The following is an 18312-nucleotide window of genomic DNA, read 5'->3' as shown; positions in this document are numbered from 1 at the left end:
TTCATCTGTGGGAAACATTGTGTCAAGAGCCTCTGGAGGGTCCCTCAGCAGATCCCACTACCTCGCGGAGGTGCCTAGTAGGAAAATTGTTGCTTTGCTCCATCTGATACAGAGCAGGTACAAAAAAACACTTGCTGAGCTAATGAACAAAAGTCTGTTTCAAGTTGCCCCCTTCCTGAGGGGCTGATGGACAGGAACTGGGCCTGACTCACTCTGGCTTCTTGATCTTCCAGGGTTTCTTCACTTCACCCCATGAGCCCAGCCGGGTCATGGCCTCAGCCCCGACGCCTCCTTTTCTGCGTGACCAGTGCCTGGGACAGTCGTGCTGGGCACTCCAACCATGGTCCTGAACTGGCATTTCCCTATGCTGAGCCCTGACAAAGACTCCCCACCCTAGCCACTCTTGGGAGCACACACTGGCACATATGCACACACATCTGTGGGTGCTCCAACGTGCAATGGGACCATCAGACACGAATAAGGTTTCGTGAGTTCCAATTCTTGCAAGCTGTGTGACCTTGTGCAGGTGCCTCTCCCTCTCTGAACTCCATCTTCCTTTTGACACAGGATGTGGGAGGAGAATGTGGATGTGAAACCGGTCCACTCTTACGTAGTGCAGAGTGATATGGTTATCCCTGTCTCTTTTTTCTGGAAGGGAACAAGAACAGCCATTGCCTGCATTCCAGAAGGATCTGCATTTAGAAGTCCTGGGAGTCGTGTGGTAAGCGTAGTGGTCTGTCATCACTGTGAGCACGAGTAAAGACGAGAAGAGAGCAAAGGAGCTGCCATATTTGGGGCAGGGACACTTAGCTGTCCCTAAACGTCCCTTCTTCTGACGCAGACACAGCTGTGTCTGGGCAAGCACTACCTATGCCAAAATGCCGAATCCCAGCATCCTTTGCAACGCATCAGACTACAAATCCCAGCATTCTTTAGCTCACCAGGCTAGATCTCCAGGCCAGAAGCACTGTGCTTCCCCAACAAGGCCCCGTTCGTGGGCCCCTTGCACAGGCCTTCACACTTTCCCATCTACCACTGAGCTCACAGGGACTCCACTAGAAGGGAGAGTCTGGCTGCAGGCTGGGTCATTGAGTCATTAGGGCGTGGGGACCCACCACTTAGAAATACCTTCTGTAAGCCAGGAATTGTGCTGGGCACCTGCCATCCCAGGCACTTGGGTAGCTGAGGCAGGAGAATTGCTTGATCCCAGTAGTTTAGAGACAGCCTGGGAAACATGATAAAATTCGTGAAAATAAAATAAAAGGTCAGAGAGAAGAGAGAGAGGAGAGGGAGAGAGAGAAAGAAGAGAGGGAGAGGGAGAGGGAGAGGGAGAGAGAGAGAGAGAGAGAGAGAGAGAGAGAGAGAGAGAGAGAGAGAGAGAGAGAGCAGAAGACACAAAGAACGGCCTGCCTTTTCATGTTTGGGACAGTAAATTTTCTCGGGCCTCTTTGTTCCCAAAGCTCACACAATCTTAACAGCTTGTGCCTCCTGCTGCAGGAAACAGTGGGAGAATCAGAATGCCTCTCCTTCCATGGATCAAGTCCAGCAGACGTCTAGAACATTCATCTCTTGAGACCCTGCTACTAGGTCTGCAGTCTGCAGCCCACTGTGCAGAGCAATGGAGTCTCCTGGAGAGAGTCTGGTAGGCTGCACCTCTGTTTCCGAGAGGAGCTGTGTTTTCATTGGTTTTCAGGTTGCATCTTTCTGTCTGTTTTTTTTTTTTTTTGTTGTTGTTGTTGTTGTTGTTTTCTGGGGTTTTTTTGTTTTGTTTGTTTGTTGTTTTTGTTTTGTCTTTAGACAAACGGACTCTGTAGCTTTGAGTCACTGCAAAGCCCCCGCCCAGGGGTAACGGGGTGAGATGGGACAGTGCTGCGACCCACAAGGCAGAGTTTCACTTCTCCACGCAGCCTTCTGGCTTCAACTGCTGACGCAGGGCACGTGGCTTCACAGAGGTCCACGGATATTTGCTTAGGAAGGAAAAAGAAACTCACGTGCACAGCAAAGCGTCAGGAGCGTGGACAGAGGGCAACCAGAAAAGCATGCCTGTGCTCCAGTCCGCCGCTCTCAGGTACGAAGGGCGTCAAAGTTTCTGAGGAGCCCATTTGGCACAGAGATGCCCTAGGTTTGCCCTCAGTCAGCCTGATTCACAAACACTGAAACTCTAAGAAACACCCGTGAGGGCTGGGGAGGTGGCTCGGGGATGAGAGAGCTTGTCCGTTAAAGGCCGGGCATGAGTGTGTGTGCGCCTGTAACTCTAGCCAGAGAGGAGAGAAGATGTGTGTATTCATGGAGCTTGATGGTCAGACTGAGGCAGAAACAGTCAGGTGTTGTTAGGCTAGAGACCTAGTTTCACAGCAGTAAGGTAGACAGTGACAGAGAAAGACACCCAGTGCTCTGCCTCCCCCCCACACACACACACAGAGAAAGACAGAGACAGACAGAGACAGAGACAAAGACAGAGAAAGAAACCCAATGCTCTGCCTCCCCATATCTCTCACACACAGAGAAAGACAGAGACAGAGAGAGAGAGACAGAGAGAGAGAGACAGAGAAAGAAACCCAGTGCTCTGCCCCAACCCTCACACACACACACACACACACACACACACACAGAGAGAGAGAGAGAGACAGAGACAGAGACAGAGACAGAAAGACAGAGACAAAGAGACAAAGAGACAAAGAGACAAAGAGACAGAGAACAGAAGCTCTCACCATTATTCCGATACAAGCTCAGAGCCTCCCCTGGGACGCTGTAGCTGATGGTCACAATGTCACCGGGAGTCTGTGGCTCTGGGAAGAGGTCACACTTAATGGGACCTGAGAATTAATAATCTGAAAACCCTGTATTAAGGTCTGGGAAGATGGCTCAGTGGGTGAAGTGTTTACCAAGCCAGCACAAGGATTGGAGACTGAGCCTCAGTGACCACTTGAGAGCCAGATGTGTGTGCAGTGCTGTGTCCCAGCGCTGGGGACGCAGAGGCAGGAGGATCCCTGAGGCTCGATGGCTACCCAGCCTAGTCAACTCATCAAGCCCCAGGTCACAGTAAGGGCAAAGTATATGGCACCTGAGGAACCATATACACAGTCAGTCCCTGGTCTGCACACATATACAGGTACACACGCATGAGAGGTCTGCTCTCCCATGAACTTGCACATGTGCATGCACTTACACATGCACACACACTCACACACATACACACCCACACTCACACATGTGTACACACTCACTCACACTCACATACACAAACACACACTCACACTCACACTCACACCATGTTGGCCTCTATGTGGCTCAGAAGGGATGGCGCAGGAAGGGGCTGAGTGCCCTGGACAACACTGACAGCATGCCCTAGTGGATCACTGTCTGCTAAGCGTTGCTGCCAAGAAGGGTCTATCTCAGTTCACCTTTGTGAAAATCCTACTGGGTAGCTCCTGTTCAGAACCCCATCTCACAGATGTGGAAACTGAGGCACAGACCTGGATCTGGAGCTGTGGGGGCCCTATGGAGTCTATGGCAGTCTATCCTTGGTATCCTAAAAGGTCTTGAGTTTCTAATCTGCAAACTTGGGTTTTTACTAGAGCCCTCATCGTGAGGCATGGTAAAGAGTCCAGAAAACCACCTCGAGATGTCATAATCAAGCGTCTAAGAGACAGGACTACAGTCTTCCAGCCCATTGTGTGGATGCTAAAACTGGAGCCCAGCTTCTCTGTGGACAGCACTTAGGAGGGGATGGAGGACCCTGGGAACATAACAGGGAGCTATAGCCTCAGGGAGCCCCACGTTGCTAGGAGACAAGATGATTGGCAGTTATAAGACCTTGTGGGAGCAGCTGTGGAGGGGGTGCAGAGACCTCCCCACTGGGTTCAGGTAGATAGGAGCCCATATGGGGTTGACCTACTCCTCAAGGAGTTAGGGGAGTCCCGAGCCACCACTCCTGGCTCTCAGATAACACCCTAACCTCTATGTGCCAGATACCCCACAAGTTTAAGCCAAGCCTTTCAGAAGAGAAACCTGAGCCAGCCCCTCCTGTGGCCTGAGTGAACCGTGAACCAGGCACATGGCAGCAGCAAAGCCAGTCCTGCCCTAGACAGAAGCCAGAACCACAGATCCCCTCGGAAAGGGGAAGGAGGAGGAGATAAAGGGCTTTCTTAAGACACAGCAAACACAAGACCTCCTCCACCACTTCCTCACTGTGTGACCTCAGACTAGTGACCTGCTCTCTCTGAGCCACATAAATATCATGTCAAACTCTCAAGTAGCCGCTCCCAGGTTGCTGTAGGTGGTGATTATCTGTGCCAGGCTCCCTCGTCTTAAATTAAATGCCTTAGGATAGAAACAGATGGAGAGTTGTGCTTTTAACAGAGAGCATGGTCAAAGGGTCTTCCATATGCAAAGAACTTTTAGTTAAAAAAATATGAACATCGAGAGGGCAGGTTTACACAGAAGAGTCAGAGATAGCAAGTGAGCCACAGACCAAATATATCAGCATCAACAATGGTACACAGAGGCCAGCAGGGAGATGAGAGATGGCTGGTTTTGTGAGCATGAGAGAGTTCAAATACCCAGAACCCACATCATGGTACACACTTGTAATCCCAGTGCTGGGGAGGCAGAGGCAGAACGATCCCTAGGGCTCACTCCAGCCAGCTTAGCCTAGTCAGCAAGCTCAGGGTCCCAGCGAGAGATGCTGCCTCAACAAATAAAGAGCTATAAGTGGAAAGGTCTCAGGAACTAGGCAGCCCTAGTGGTGGGGAGGCTCCAAGGTTATCACACCCCTATGCCATGCCATGAGCAGCATCACAAAGTGCCATGACCGGACAACTCACATATCTTTAAAAAGGGTAGGGAGTGAGGGGCTCAATAGTTAAGAGCACGGGCTGCTCTTCAGAAGACCAGGTTCAGTTCCCAGCATTGACATGGTGACACGCATCTATAACACCAGCTCTAGCAGCCTTGTCTCCTGGACCTGCACTCACGTGCACAGAACCACACAGATATTGGCATGTGTATATTGTAATTAAAAATGAAATAATTTTCTGAGACATGGTTTCTCCATGTAGCCCTGGCTGTCCTGGAACTCTGTAGACCAGGCTGGCCTTGAACTCACAGAGATCCTCCTGCCTCTGCCTCCCAAGTGCTGGGAGTAAAGGCTTGCACCACCATGCCCAGTGTAGACATCTTTTTTTTTTTTTTAACTAAGTAGTGAAGGCATGGGGGGATGACTTGTTGGGAAAGAGCACTTGCTGTACAAGCGAGTGGACCTGAGTTCAAACCCCCATCACCCATGTAAAATGTTGGGAATGGCCACATGTGCCAGAAACCCCAACATTGGGGGATAGACAGGCGGATGCCTAGGGCTCCATGGTAGCCAGGCTTCCTAAAATGGCTAGCTTCTGGGTCTGTAAGATCCCTTGACAAGGCTTATGATAATCAGAGAGTGACAGAAAAAGACATCCCACGTTGTCCCTCTGCATGCACATCTGACATCATACACCGCACCCCACACACAGTGGCATGGAGTCATGTACCCAACAGGACTAACACACAAAGCAAAACTATCCCACAAAGGGTTCGTTGCAGCGCGGGTAAGTGGTAATAATAAAAAGCTAAAAGAGAAGTGGACCTGCCCCAAGTCAACCTTTGCCAGCAGTCACTTAACTGTCGGCTGGGGAGCACAGACAGCCTGAAGGAGGTGGTCTGTGGCTAGGCACAAATTGGCTTCAAGCTGGGTTCGGGGAAGGATGACCTGTGATGGCCACACTGGTTTTCACAAACACAAGTGTTGCTCTTCAGGTCTGATTCTACACTAGAAACTTTTCCTTTGACACACACCAGAGAGGAGCTCCTGTCCCTGCCGGCGCGCCCCTTCCCGCCCTCTGCAGGATTCAAAGCCAAAAGCAGTACCTTCTCTCCAGTCTCCCCCTTGGGCTCCTGTGGCTTCAGGGTTTGGGAACTCGCGCCTTGGCCTCTTTCTCCTAGTCACAGAGTTGTTCTGGTAGCGGCTGTTTGCTTGAAAGCATTTCTTCCATTCACAGATTTCGTCTGAGCCCCGCGGAGCACAACCTCCAGCAACATCCTAAGAGCCCCGCTCTGTCCGTGTTACAGAACTCAGCCTGAGAAACAGCTGGAGCGGGGAGAGGAGGGAGGAGCAGGAAGCAGCCTGGGGAGGGCGGGGGCGCCAGCTGTGTGGGGTGGGGGCCACTAGAGGAGGCTGTGCCTGGCAGCCAGGCTGGGCTCCTGGGTGGTAGTGGCCCACGAGGGATGACCCGCCCCTTGGCTGGGAGCACAGCTGGAGCCGCAAACCGAGCGTTGAAACCAGTCTGCTGGGGAAGTAACTCTTGACCAACCTGAAGACCCACGGGCAGCTGGTTATCTCTGCCTGCTCTCTGTAGCAAGCCCTGTGGCCTCTTGCCTGATGTTCCCGACCTCTGAGTACTATCCCTGTCCCTTTTGTGGCCAGCTGGCTTCCAGCTCCTTTTTCGCACCTGATTCCTCACCCAATGAAGATGCTTCCCCAGGTTGGGACATACTGCCCTGGGTTCCCACATCACAGCCAGCACTGACAGGTACCATGCTGTCCTGCCTGCTGCGTGTATCTTGCTTGGACTGGGAACTCCTTGGGTGGCTTTCTTCCCTAGTCTGTCCCCACCACCTTATAGAGTGCCTAGTTTATTGGCTACATTGTCACCAACAGCAAAAGAATTGTTAAAGTAGCCAAGAACCAGGCAGGGTACTGGGCACTCAGTACATAAATCTTCACAGTGCTAGGTAAGCACTTGGCCCCAGATCCTCCTTACAGCAGTGGCGGTGGACAGGTATTACCCTTATTTTTTTTTTATTACCCTTGTTTATTGGTGAGGACATTGGAGCACAGAGAGGTTATGCGTCTTGCCCAGCGCTACCTAGCTAGTAGATGGCAGAGCTGGAGTCCAACCAGGCTGGATCCCAAACCTTGGCCTCCAGAAGGAAGACAGAACGGTCCTTGGTGTGTGTGACCCATAGTAAGTGCTTCCGTTGAGAGTGTCATGCATCGCCATGCTACGCATGGGTAGAGCGGCCCACCCATGGCGGACAAAGATGCTGAGAGGCTGTGGACCGGAATCTGTACCCAGGCAGCCCGCTCACAGCTGAGACCTAGCTGAAGTCTGTCAAGGTTGGAAGTCCTGCTGTCTGAAAGTACCTACAGGTGAGGAGAGAGGAGAGAAAGCAGAAGGGAAGGAAGCAGAGGAAAAAGTAATGGAGAAAGGGAAGGAGAGAGAAGAGGGAGGGGGAGGGGGAAGAAAGGGGAGGAGAGAGAAGAATGGAGGGAGGGGAAGGAGGATAGACAGATGGAAATGAGGGATAAAGACAAGAATAGAATGGAGAGAGGGGAAGGAAGATGGAGACTAGGGATAAAGACAGGAGAAGAATGGAGGGAGGATAAGGAGGTGGAGACGGAGGGAGGGGAAGACAAAGAGAAAGACCCCGAGGAGGTACCTTCTCAGCCCAGCTCAAGGTCTTAGACAACTGGACCATATCTGTCACCACCTTTCTTTGTCTTTGCAGTTACAGCGGGATACCCAAGACTACCATAGCTCACAGGCGGGACTTTATGTAGATCTGGGTTCTGGAGGTGGGAAGTGGCCCGGACGCTGCTGTCTCGTGGGCTTCCTGCTGCCTGTGGTGGGAAACAGGAGGTGAAGCCACACAGGAGCAGGGAGGAGAGGGCTGAGCTCTGCCTGTCGCCCTGTCAGCCGCCATGGCCTTAGTCTGCCAGAACACTTAAGACAGAATTGTCCCTTAAAGGCCCCATCCCTCTTTACCGTAGCACCAGGATGAAGCTCCCAGAAGCTACACCACAGGGACAGGTTCAAACCACCATGCTGCCTGGCCCCTTCAGAGGATGACCTGCCATTCCCAGTCAGCCAGCCAGTGATATTAGCACACAGAAGGCAGGGCTGCCCCGACCTTTCCACTTCTCCGATAACTGCTTGAACCAGAGAGGTTAAGTCATTTCCCTAGGATCACACAGTACTCTAGAGGACTGTCTGAATCCACATCTCTCTCTTCCCCTCTACTTGTTCAAAGAGGGACCAATGCACACAATGCAATTGTATACATTGTAATTGTATGTAATTGTATACATTGTAATTATATGCAAAGACACAATATGTATCACCATCCTGGAAGGGAGAAGAGGTGGTGAGGAAACACTGGACAGGAGCAAGACCAAACCCCAAACTCCAAATCCTGTAGATCCACATCCAAGGTCAAAGGGCTTAGATGGCTCCGCCTTCAAGCCTCACTGACTGCGACCAACTGCGACTGACTGCGACACACTTCGCTCTCTTCTGTTGTTTCCACTGTCAGCAGCACCTCCAAGATCTCGGGGTCTCCAGCATAATCCAGGATTCACCTTCATGAAATGGCTCCCTCCATACAGGACACCCCCGACACACACCTTTTACACAATGCCTTTACTCCCATGTCCTTCCTGACTCTACAGTCAGAACCACAAGTCTGTCCAATGCTGCCAAGTTCTGCTGCCTTCTCGGGATGGAGCCTGGGCCTCTCCCTGAGTTACATTTTCATAAGCTTTGATTTGTTGATCCTTTCCTTGGTTGAATAAGTTTTCCTTTGCTTTGGGACCCTAAGATTCCATAAGAGTTGCCAGTTCACAAGGCGGAAGCATATCTGGGTGGGGTCTTGCCCTGAGGGCACCACTCCCTTCACTCCATGTAGTGACTGAGCCAGTGTTTAAATGTCTCAACTCCTGGAGCACAGGACTTGGCTCCAACACTACGGTCTGAGGTTCTTCTCCTCATCAAAGTGTCCGCTTTGTAATTCTTTTCACCCTGTTTGCTTTTCTTTTCTTTCCTTTTCTTTTCTTTTCTTTTCAGAGCTGGGGACCCAGCCCAGGGCCTTGCGTTTGCTAGGCAAGCACTCTACCACTGAGCTAAATCCCCAACCCCGTTTGCTTTTTTTCATTGTAGTTCTGTACACTGTGATCACCGATGACCCCCGTGACATGGTCACTAGTAGGCTGTCTCAGAATCTCTGCCAATGAAATTACTCCAAAACTTTTCAGGCAGATTCTTAGAATAAATCCAAAAACAAAACAAAACAAAAAATAATGAAAACAAACAAAAAACCAGCGACATATTCTCTGCCAAGATATCACAAGAACCATCTCTAACCCAGCTGCTAATATCGCTGCCCTCGGAAACCTCTTCAGCTGGGTCTCCACAGTGCTCTCGGCGCTATGATCTTCTATGATCCTAATATGATGGCCTGTTAGGTTCTGCTTACAGCTCTCGCCCACCTTCTTAGTCCAAAGTCCCAAACTTTTCTGCATTCCCCTTAAGACCCCATGGTCAGCCCGTCACCACAACAGTTCACTCCTTGGTATCACCTTCGGTCTCAGTCACTGTTCTGGAGCTGTGAAGAGACACCATGACCAAGGCGACTTTTTAATTTGGGAGTCACAGTTCCTGAGAGGGCAAGGCCTTCCTGAGGCAGAGGACACCCGTCTGAAGCCGGTAGAAGCTGCTGAGGGCGCTGCAGCGGCAGAGACAGGCGTTGCTCTCCTGGTGTTGGACTTTGGTATCGCAGATGCCATGGGAAGATACCATTTCTATCCCGGTGTTAGAAGCAGCACAGAGACTGGAGTCGGTTCCCCAGTGGCACAGCCACGTGTGGTAGAGCTACCCCTGCTTCCTCACTGTGAAAGATTCTGCAAAAGCCCGGATGGTCCTAGGCCCCGCCCCCACAGAGCCCAGAGTAGAGTCTGCAGGCCGGACCTGAGGGAACTGAGGCCAGAACGCAAGAGGAAGTGGCAAAATCAAGTTAGCCGATGTCCGATTCAGTGTCTACCTATGAGTCAGCTTTGATTCACGTCCTCAGAAACAGAAAGATGCGAAATCACAGGGGCACGGTGAATAATTTACCCTCATTAGAGCGCAGGGGCAGGAACGCTTTTAAAGCCTTTCCTCCTCGTGTGTAAGAACGTACCTTTGCTGCTGACATGAGGGGCCTTTGGAAGTTCTCCCGTGACGTACTTGCGGTGCAGTTCCCAAATGCCAGCCACTCCAGAGCCTTCAAAGGCTACAGACAAGCTGTCCTGGCCCCTGGCCCTCTGGTCCCCGCTCAAAACGGGAATGAGGCAGAGGCTTTTCCGTGCATTTTACAAAGAGGCTGTGTGCAGCCTTTATGTGGGTCATTTACAAAAAAATTTTAAAACTTTGAAAGCATGAAGTCTCCTCATGGCAACCGGCTGCCTTTTCCTGTTTTGAAAACTGAGCAGATCACTTCTCCCCTTAGCACAGTTCATTTTCTTGCCTTGGCCAAAGGCAGAGCTCAGGAGATGGGGCCTTCAGGATGCTGGCCTGAGCCCAGGAGAGCATAGGACCTACCTACCCCTCCCAGATGGCCTCTAAGCATGCACATGGCCTGCTGGAAGAACTGATTAAAAAGTGGTCAAGCCATTGAGAAAGCCTACTTCCAGCAGCACCTTCCTTCCCTTTGGTAGAAACCTGGGAGCTGAAGGCACAAGGCTGGCAGCAGGAAGCCCAGAATCCCAATTTAGAGTATGAGTTCAAATCCCACCCTACCACCTTCTTAGCTGTGTGACCTAAGCAAGTGACTTCACCTCTCTGAGCCTGAATCTCTTTGTGAAGGTAATAACAAAAGCAAGTGTGCCGTGGGCTGTAGTAACTGCTAGGACAATGAGCCTTGAGCTGAGGGGTTCACACACTGCACACATTTCTTAGCATAGCCCTGGAAGAAGTCGAGAGGCCCCAGATGGAGTGCTGGCAGATGCTGGGTCCTCTGAGGACCATCTTCCCATAGATGCCTAGCTTCTCTCCGTGACTTCATGGGACATACTGTTAAAGGAACTCTCTGGGGTCCCCTTTACAACAGCACTAATTCCAGTTTTCAGGACTCCAGCTTTAGGACCTACTCACCCCCAAAAGCCTCCCTCCTGAGCAACACAAATTTAGACTTGCCTCTCATAAGAACCCCGCCAGCCAGGATTGGGCTGTGTGGTCTTACAATTGCTTACAGACAGACAAAGGGAGCTTCTGTTGGCTTCCTGGGGACCAGTGGGAGAACCAGAACCCCAAGAATTTGGATAGGTGAGGAGCTAGCCATGGTCTAGACCAACACTTCCACAGGGGACTGGCGGTACATTCCTGTAACCCCAGCACTCTGGAGAATGAGCCAGAAGAATCAGGAGTTAATGGTTAGCCTGGGCTGCCTGGTGAGGCGGTCTTGACACAATCAACTGTACATGCATTTTTCCCAGGCATACTTGTTTCCAGATAGACTCACTCCTCACTCAAAGAATACAGGTTCCTGGCTAAGACTACCCCGCTGTATATGCCACTCAACACTGGGGTCACATGTGCCTGAAGCCATGACCAACCTTTCACACAGGTCCTCCTTGGCTTTCTTTAGTTGATTGGTTTCATGGCTGGATGTTTGGGTAGTCATGTGAGTGGACTGATGAACGGATGAATGGGTAGGTGGGGGGAATGAATGGATGGTTGGGTGAATGGGTGGATGGATGGATAAACAAATGGGTGGGTGGATGGATGGATGGGTGAATGGGTGGATGAATGGATGGTTGGGTGGATGGGTGGATGGATGGATAGATAAACAAATGGGTGGGTGGATGGATGGATGGGTGAATGGGTGGATGGATGGATGGATAAACAAATAGGTGGTTGGATGGATGGGTGGGTGAATGCAGTTAGTTTTATGTCAGATTGACCCAAGCTGGAGTCATCTGAGAGGAGGGAAATTCAACTGAGAAAATGTCTCCATGAGATGGGGCTGTAGGCAAGCCTGTGGGACATTTTCTTAATTAGTGATTGATATGGAAAGGTGTCTTAGGGTTTCTATTCCTGCACAAACATCATGACCAAGAAGCAAGTTGGGGAGAAAAGGGTTCATTCAGCTTACACTTCCACATTGCTGCTCATCACCAAAGGAAGTCAGGACTGGAACTCAAGCAGGTCAGGAAGCAGGAGCTGATGTAGAGGCCATGGAGGGATGTTACTTACTGGCTTGCTTCCCCTGGCTTGCTCAGTCTGCTTCTTATAGAACCCAGGACCACCAGCTCAGGGACGGCTCCACCCACAATAGGCTGGGCCCTCCCCACTTGATCACCAACTGAGAAAATGCCTTACAGCGGGGTCTCATGGAGGCATTTCCTCAACTGGGGCTCCTTTCTCTGTGATAACTCCAGCTTTTGTCAAGTTGATACACAAAACCAGCCAGTACAGAAGGCCAAGGCCATTGTGGACAGTGCTATCCCTGGGCTGGTGGTCCTGGGTTCTATAAGAAAGCAGGCTGAGCAAGCCACGGGAAGCAAGCCAGTAAGCAGCACCCTCCATGGCCTCTGCATCAGCTCCTGCCTCCAGGTTCCTGCCCTGCCTTTGCTGAGCTACAATAAGTGAAATAAATTCTTTCCTCCCTGAGTTGATTTGGTCATGATCTTTATTATAGCAAAAAAACAAAACAAAAACAAAAAAAACTCCTCTAAGACATCCCTAAAAAAAACATCCTCTAAGACAGTGGATGCATATGGATGGATGGATGGGTGAGTGGATGGATGGATGGGTGGATGGATGGGTGAGTAGATGGATAGACAGATGGATGGATGGATGGATGGATGGATGGATGGATGGATGGATGGATAAATAAGTGTGTGGTTAGATGGCTGGCTGGGTAAAAGGATGAGTAGACAGACAGGTAGATGGATGGAGTGAATGGATAGATAATTGAGGGGTGGATGCATATTAGAGAAATCGACAGCACGGGACAGACACCTGTGTGGTGATCAGGACATTTAGGAGTAAACGTTTGTCAAAATACCTCTTGTCGCTAGAAGGCAAGAAACAAATAAATGCTGCAGACAAGAGTGAGCAGCAATGGGTGCTGAAGGCGCCTACTGTTCGCAGGAGAGAGCGTGCACCTCAGCACCTGTGACCCTTGAGATAAGCAGGCTCCCTGCAGAATGTGACTCTGCTGGGGCTTCCTCACTCCCGGGGATTACTAACTGTCTGAGCAGAAAAGAAATAAAACTGTATCTCTCAAAAGGAATTCTGGGACCTATCTTGGCCAGCTGCTCTGCCTGGAGGAGCCTGTGATTAGCCTCTCCCCACCACAATGTAGCACAGCAGAGCCTAGCCCAGCCAGAAACATAAAACCCAAGCTCTGGAGGAAGAATCATTAAAGATTCTTTTGAAAACAGCAGCACTGAAGTGGGCAGCCACCGGCCCCTGCCACGGTCAAGGTGGGTGGACAGAGAAGGCTCTAGAGGCCAAGAATCTTCCAAGGCTAGCTCAGGCTGTAAAGATATGCTTCCAGAACGTTATTCTGAGGAAGCCACGGGGATCGATCGATGCATCAAGACTCAGTTGTGGAGGGCTGGGGTATTACTAGTATCAGAGTGCTTGCCCAGTGTGATCCCCAACATGACCTCCATCCACCCCCACCTCCGAAGACTGATACACGGAAATGTGTTCGCAACAGAATCCTATTATCGTATTAGAAAATATTTCTAATCTATTATCCGATATACTAGCGACAGCAAAGACTCCCGAAACGATGGTAAATGACAGACGTTAGCAACATCGTGGCTGTAACGTTGTTTGCGGCCCAGCTCCATTCCTCTGGGATCTCAAACTTATGCCTGAAAGAAGAAGGAGGAGGAGGAGGAGGAGGAGGAGGAGGAGGAGGAGGAGGAGGAGGAGGAGGAGGAGGAGGCGGAGGCGGAGGCGGAGGCGGAGGCGGAGGCGGAGGCGGAGGCGGAGGCGGAGGCGGAGGCGGAGGCGGAGGCGGAGGCGGAGGCGGAGGCGGAGGCGGAGGCGGAGGCGGAGGCGGAGGCGGAGGCGGAGGCGGAGGCGGAGGCGGAGGCGGAGGCGGAGGCGGAGGCGGAGGCGGAGGCGGAGGCGGAGGCGGAGGCGGAGGCGGGAAAGAAAGAAAGAAAGAAAGAAAGAAAGAAAGAAAGAAAGAAAGAAAGAAAGAAAGAAAGAAAGAAAGAAAGAAAGAAAGAAAGAAAGAGAAAAAGAAAAAAGCTCCAAAGGATGCATCAAAACAAACAAAAACAAACAAACAAACAAAAAACGGAAGGGGTTGAGGATTTAGCTCAGTGGTAGAGCGCTTGCCTAGCAAGCTCAAGGCCCTGGGTTTGGTCCCCAGCTCTGGAAAGAAAAAAAAAAAAAAACAAAACCAAACCAAAACAGAAACGGAAAAGACAATCTATAGACTTGAAGGACACATTTACAATTTGTGTATCCGTTAAGGGGCTCCTATGGAGCCTGTATAAAGGTCCTCTGAAACTTATCAGGGAGTGGGGTGGCGGGGAATAGAACAATTGAGCCAATAGCTCAGTTTTTGAGTGGGCAAACACCGGAAACAGAGGATGCTGGGAAGAAGTAACAAGGGCTCACAGCTCATTAACATACGGGCACTCCACGTCACGGATTACCAGGGCAACGCCAATCGGCATCGGAGCCAGGCACCGCCTCAACCTCACCAAGATGCTGTGGCAACAAAAACCAGAAGGCACTTGCCTCCCGCTCGCTGTCAAAGGGACTGGGAAATGTGTGGCCCCTCTGGCAGATAAAAATAAATAAAAATAAACAAGAACAAAACGACAGTGACCTAGCAATTGTATTCTTTAACGAAGCTAATATGTTCAGGCAAAGAGCCGTACACAAATCTTCCCGGCTGAATTATTTAAGATAGCCAAAAGGGAGAAAGAACAAAAGTGTCTATCAATAGAGGAATGGACAACATACCCACACGGTGGAGTATTATTGTATTATTTGGCATAAAAGGTGAAGAAGTACTGATGCATGGCACAATACGAATAAACCAGTAAGCCATGAAATGTATGGTTCTATTTACGTGAAGAGATTGGGTGGGTTTATGGAGAAAGAAAGCAGGTTTAGGGCTGCCTGGGATTGGGGAGAACGCAGGAACGGACTGCTAATATATACAAGGTTTCTTTCTAGAACAATGGAAATGTTGTAAAATGGATTACAGCGTTGGTTGTACAATTTTGAGAACTCGATAAAAAAAAAACAAAAAAACAATTGAATTGTGTACTTTCCTTGGGCAAATTGTGTAATGCATCAATCACATGACAGTAAAGCTATTATGCAACTCACGAAGTATATTGCCTATTACAAAGCACCCAGGCAGGGGCTGGAGAGGCGGCTCAGCAATGAAGAGCACTGGCCGCTCTTCCAAAGGACCCAACCTCTGTTCCCAGCATCCACACCCACAACCATCGGTAATTCCAGCTCCAGGGAATCTGACGCCCTCTTCTGGCCTCCACGTGCACGCCACCCCTGTGCTTGCATAGGCAAATCTTTAATCAAAACAAGCAGGTGGACTTTTCTCCAGTGCCCTTTGCCTAGTGAGCGTGATTGAAAGAGACATCCTGAAGTAGGAGATTTCCCCAGCCCCAGACGTCGTGTCTGAGGTACAACCCACACCACTGGTATATTTTCTTTGAAGCCTCGTAGGTCATTTACATAATCCAGGTACACTGACCTTCTACTTCTGAGGGTGGCCATGTTCATTTTAATCTAAAAAGTAACGTAATCAGGCTAAGGGTGCGGCTCAGTGTTTAGCGTGCTTGAGGGGCACAGACCATGAACTCAGCACTAAGTACCTTATCGGTTTTATTTGTTTGCTTGCTTGCTTGTTTCCTTTTCTCCAAACCCATGAATAAAATTGATGTTCCCAGGGGGGTGGGGGTGGGGGGAGGAGAAAATAATTAGTGAAATGAGTAGCAGTCCCCTCTGTTTGATGACACAAGAGAAAGCCAAGCAAAAGGGCTGTGAACAGACTGGGAGACGACGGGGGTGTGGGGGGGGGGTGAGAGAGGAAACGGATGAGATTTTAATGTAGACACCAGGAAAATAGATGCTCAGCGAGGAAACTGGAGGGACTGTGGGAAGAAGGGGGCGGCTGCTGTCTCAGATCATAGGTTTTCTTCAGCTGAGAGGTGTCCCTCTGCCAAAACCCTCGCTAATGTTGCACAACATTTAAAAAAAAAAAAAAAGGCTTTCTGCAGCTGGAGACCCTGGAGGGAGAATGGGGCCCTCCCTGTCTTTGGGGAGATGGCTTGGCAAAGTCCCCTGACCCACACACACATGCTTATCTCACGCCACCCCCACCCGATTCCCGAGAGTTTTCCAGCAGCCTTGCTTCCCACAGGTGCTCAGGGAGGAGGCGAAGCCAGAGCCTTCACAAAGTTCCTGGGAGAAAAACCATACAGATGCTCTGAGCACAGCTGGAGGAGATGAACACAGTCAGATGTGAGGGGGCAGGGCAGAGCTGGGGAACCTAGCTGAGGAGCTTCTGCTCTGCTTCAAGCTAGATAGATGATCTCGGCCGATTCAGTTATCTCTCCCGGCCTCTTCCCCTACACAAAGATTCCCCACAGCTCTCTTACTGTGACGCCTATGACCCCTTGGATTGAACCTGCTGCTTCAGCTCTGCCCTCCACAGACCTGTCCGAAGCCCTTCATTGACCCCGGAACCCCCATCCTACCTTCAATGGCCATACGCCCCCGAAAGCCAATCTCTATGTTGACAAGTCGCTCATTCCCTCAACTGACAGCAGATTTCTCCAGAAGGCAGCACGAGTCAGGCCTGGCCGTGCACACCAGCGCTCCCTGCCTGCAGGAGGCTGAGACAGGAGGCCACAAAGTTGAAAGCCCACCTGGATTGTGCAGCGAGACGGTCTACAAACAGGACAGCAAGGCAGTATGGGTAGCGCAAGGCAGTATGGGAAGCAAATCCCCGTTCACTCCCACTTCTTAGCACCATCGTAAGAACCTTCTTGAGCCTCGGCCAGGTGCCTGGGGCTCTGGGGATGCAGTAGCTTCCTGTTCTTAGAATGACCAGCCATGAGGGAGGCCCTCCCTGTGCCGTGAGAAACAGAAGCAAACCACATACACAGCTCTTTCCTCACACCCACCCTGTGAGGTGGACACTCACTCACAGTCTGTGTGTGAGACATCCCATATGCTGGCTTACGGGTGAGAACATACTATGCACAGGGTCAAAAAAGCACAGAAAGGAGTCAAACCAGACCCTCCGAGCTCCGGCCAGCCTCCCCACAAAGACGGCTGGAATTGTCTCTGGCTCCTTTTGTGCTTTTGTTTCTGGGTTTTGTTTTTGGTGTGTTTGCTTTACCGAACAAGACATTGAATCCAAAGCCTCACGCAAGCTAGCTCTGCCCCTGAGCCACTTCCCAAATCCATTTGCATATATTTCATTTATTCACTAATGCATTCATTCATTCATTCATTCATTCATTCTCTCACTTGCTTCCTCTCTTTGGTCTTCCTAGGCTATATACTGGGACAAGACTGAAGCCTGCCAGGCGCTGCCTCAGCCTGGTCTGTATCTCTTATCCTCACGGTTTGGGGCTGTGGTAAAACACATCTCTGCACTTTGGATTCGACTACTAGAAATAAACACTGGGGGGGGGGGGGGTTGGGGATTTAGCTCAGCGGTAGAGCGCTTGCCTAGCAAGCACAAGGCCCTGGGTTCGATCCCCAGCTCCGGAAAAAAAAAAAAAAAAAAAAAAAAAAAAACACTGGAGAGAAACAGAGGCCCAGTGCCGGCGCCTCAAACTTACCGCAGCTCTCACGTGGGTTTGTGTGACCAAACAGCACGCAAGGACAAGATGGCAGACAAATATGACATCGCCCGCCGCAGGCAAAAGCCTTTCTTTCCTGCTCTCATCCCGTCTCCTGACTTCCGACTTGCCGACGGGTTTGAAACACTTTCTCCGGCACATATCCATGAGGAAGAGCAGGCCTTCAAGCCCTGCTGTGTCGGGGCAGAATGGAACACACGCTTTGTGCGTACGGTGTATGCGCTCATGCACAGGTGCGCTCGCTGTGGCGGAAATGGGGTGTCCTGTTCTGCCATGAGCTAGGCTGGTGGCCAGCAAACCCCCGGTGACACCCGTCTCCACTCTTCACAGAACTGGGGTTACAGGGACCTGTGCAGCGATGCCTGACTTTTTTACATGGGTGCTGGGGCCCAAACTCATGCTTGCTGCTCCCTAACCCACTAAGCATGCTCCAGACATTTGGTAAATTGCTCTGTTTCACTGTTTATGCACTGTTTATGCTGATGTAGGTGTTTCAGGTCTACTTTTTGTTCAAGGAATGCCTGGGTTTTTGTTGTTCCTTTTTTGTTTGTTTGTTCCTTTGTTTTGTTAAGATTTGTTTGTTTGTTTTTCCGAGGACGGAACCCAGGGCCTTGCGCTTGCTAGGCAAGCGCTCTACCACT

At 50.7% G+C, this 18312-nt stretch overlaps 1 protein-coding gene across 2 annotated transcripts in view; it reads right to left on the bottom strand.

The window, feature by feature from the left end:
* Cmklr1 (chemerin chemokine-like receptor 1) overlaps window positions 1–16769 on the bottom strand; it is a 52905-nt gene extending 36136 nt beyond the window's left edge. Inside the window, exon 1 of one of the 2 annotated variants that reach the window (XM_006249509.5) lies at window positions 16556–16769. The gene's annotated coding sequence lies outside the window, so the exon portion shown is untranslated. Of the gene's footprint in view, window positions 1–5904; window positions 6192–16555 lie in introns of those variants that run through there. The other variant, XM_006249508.4, reaches the window with a different exon arrangement.
* Window positions 16770–18312: the final 1543 nt, after the last annotated feature.

Source organism: Rattus norvegicus, chromosome 12, assembly GCF_036323735.1.
Source record: "Rattus norvegicus strain BN/NHsdMcwi chromosome 12, GRCr8, whole genome shotgun sequence".
Classification (NCBI taxonomy): domain Eukaryota; kingdom Metazoa; phylum Chordata; class Mammalia; order Rodentia; family Muridae; genus Rattus; species Rattus norvegicus.
This window is presented reverse-complemented; position numbering and strand designations above follow the sequence as displayed.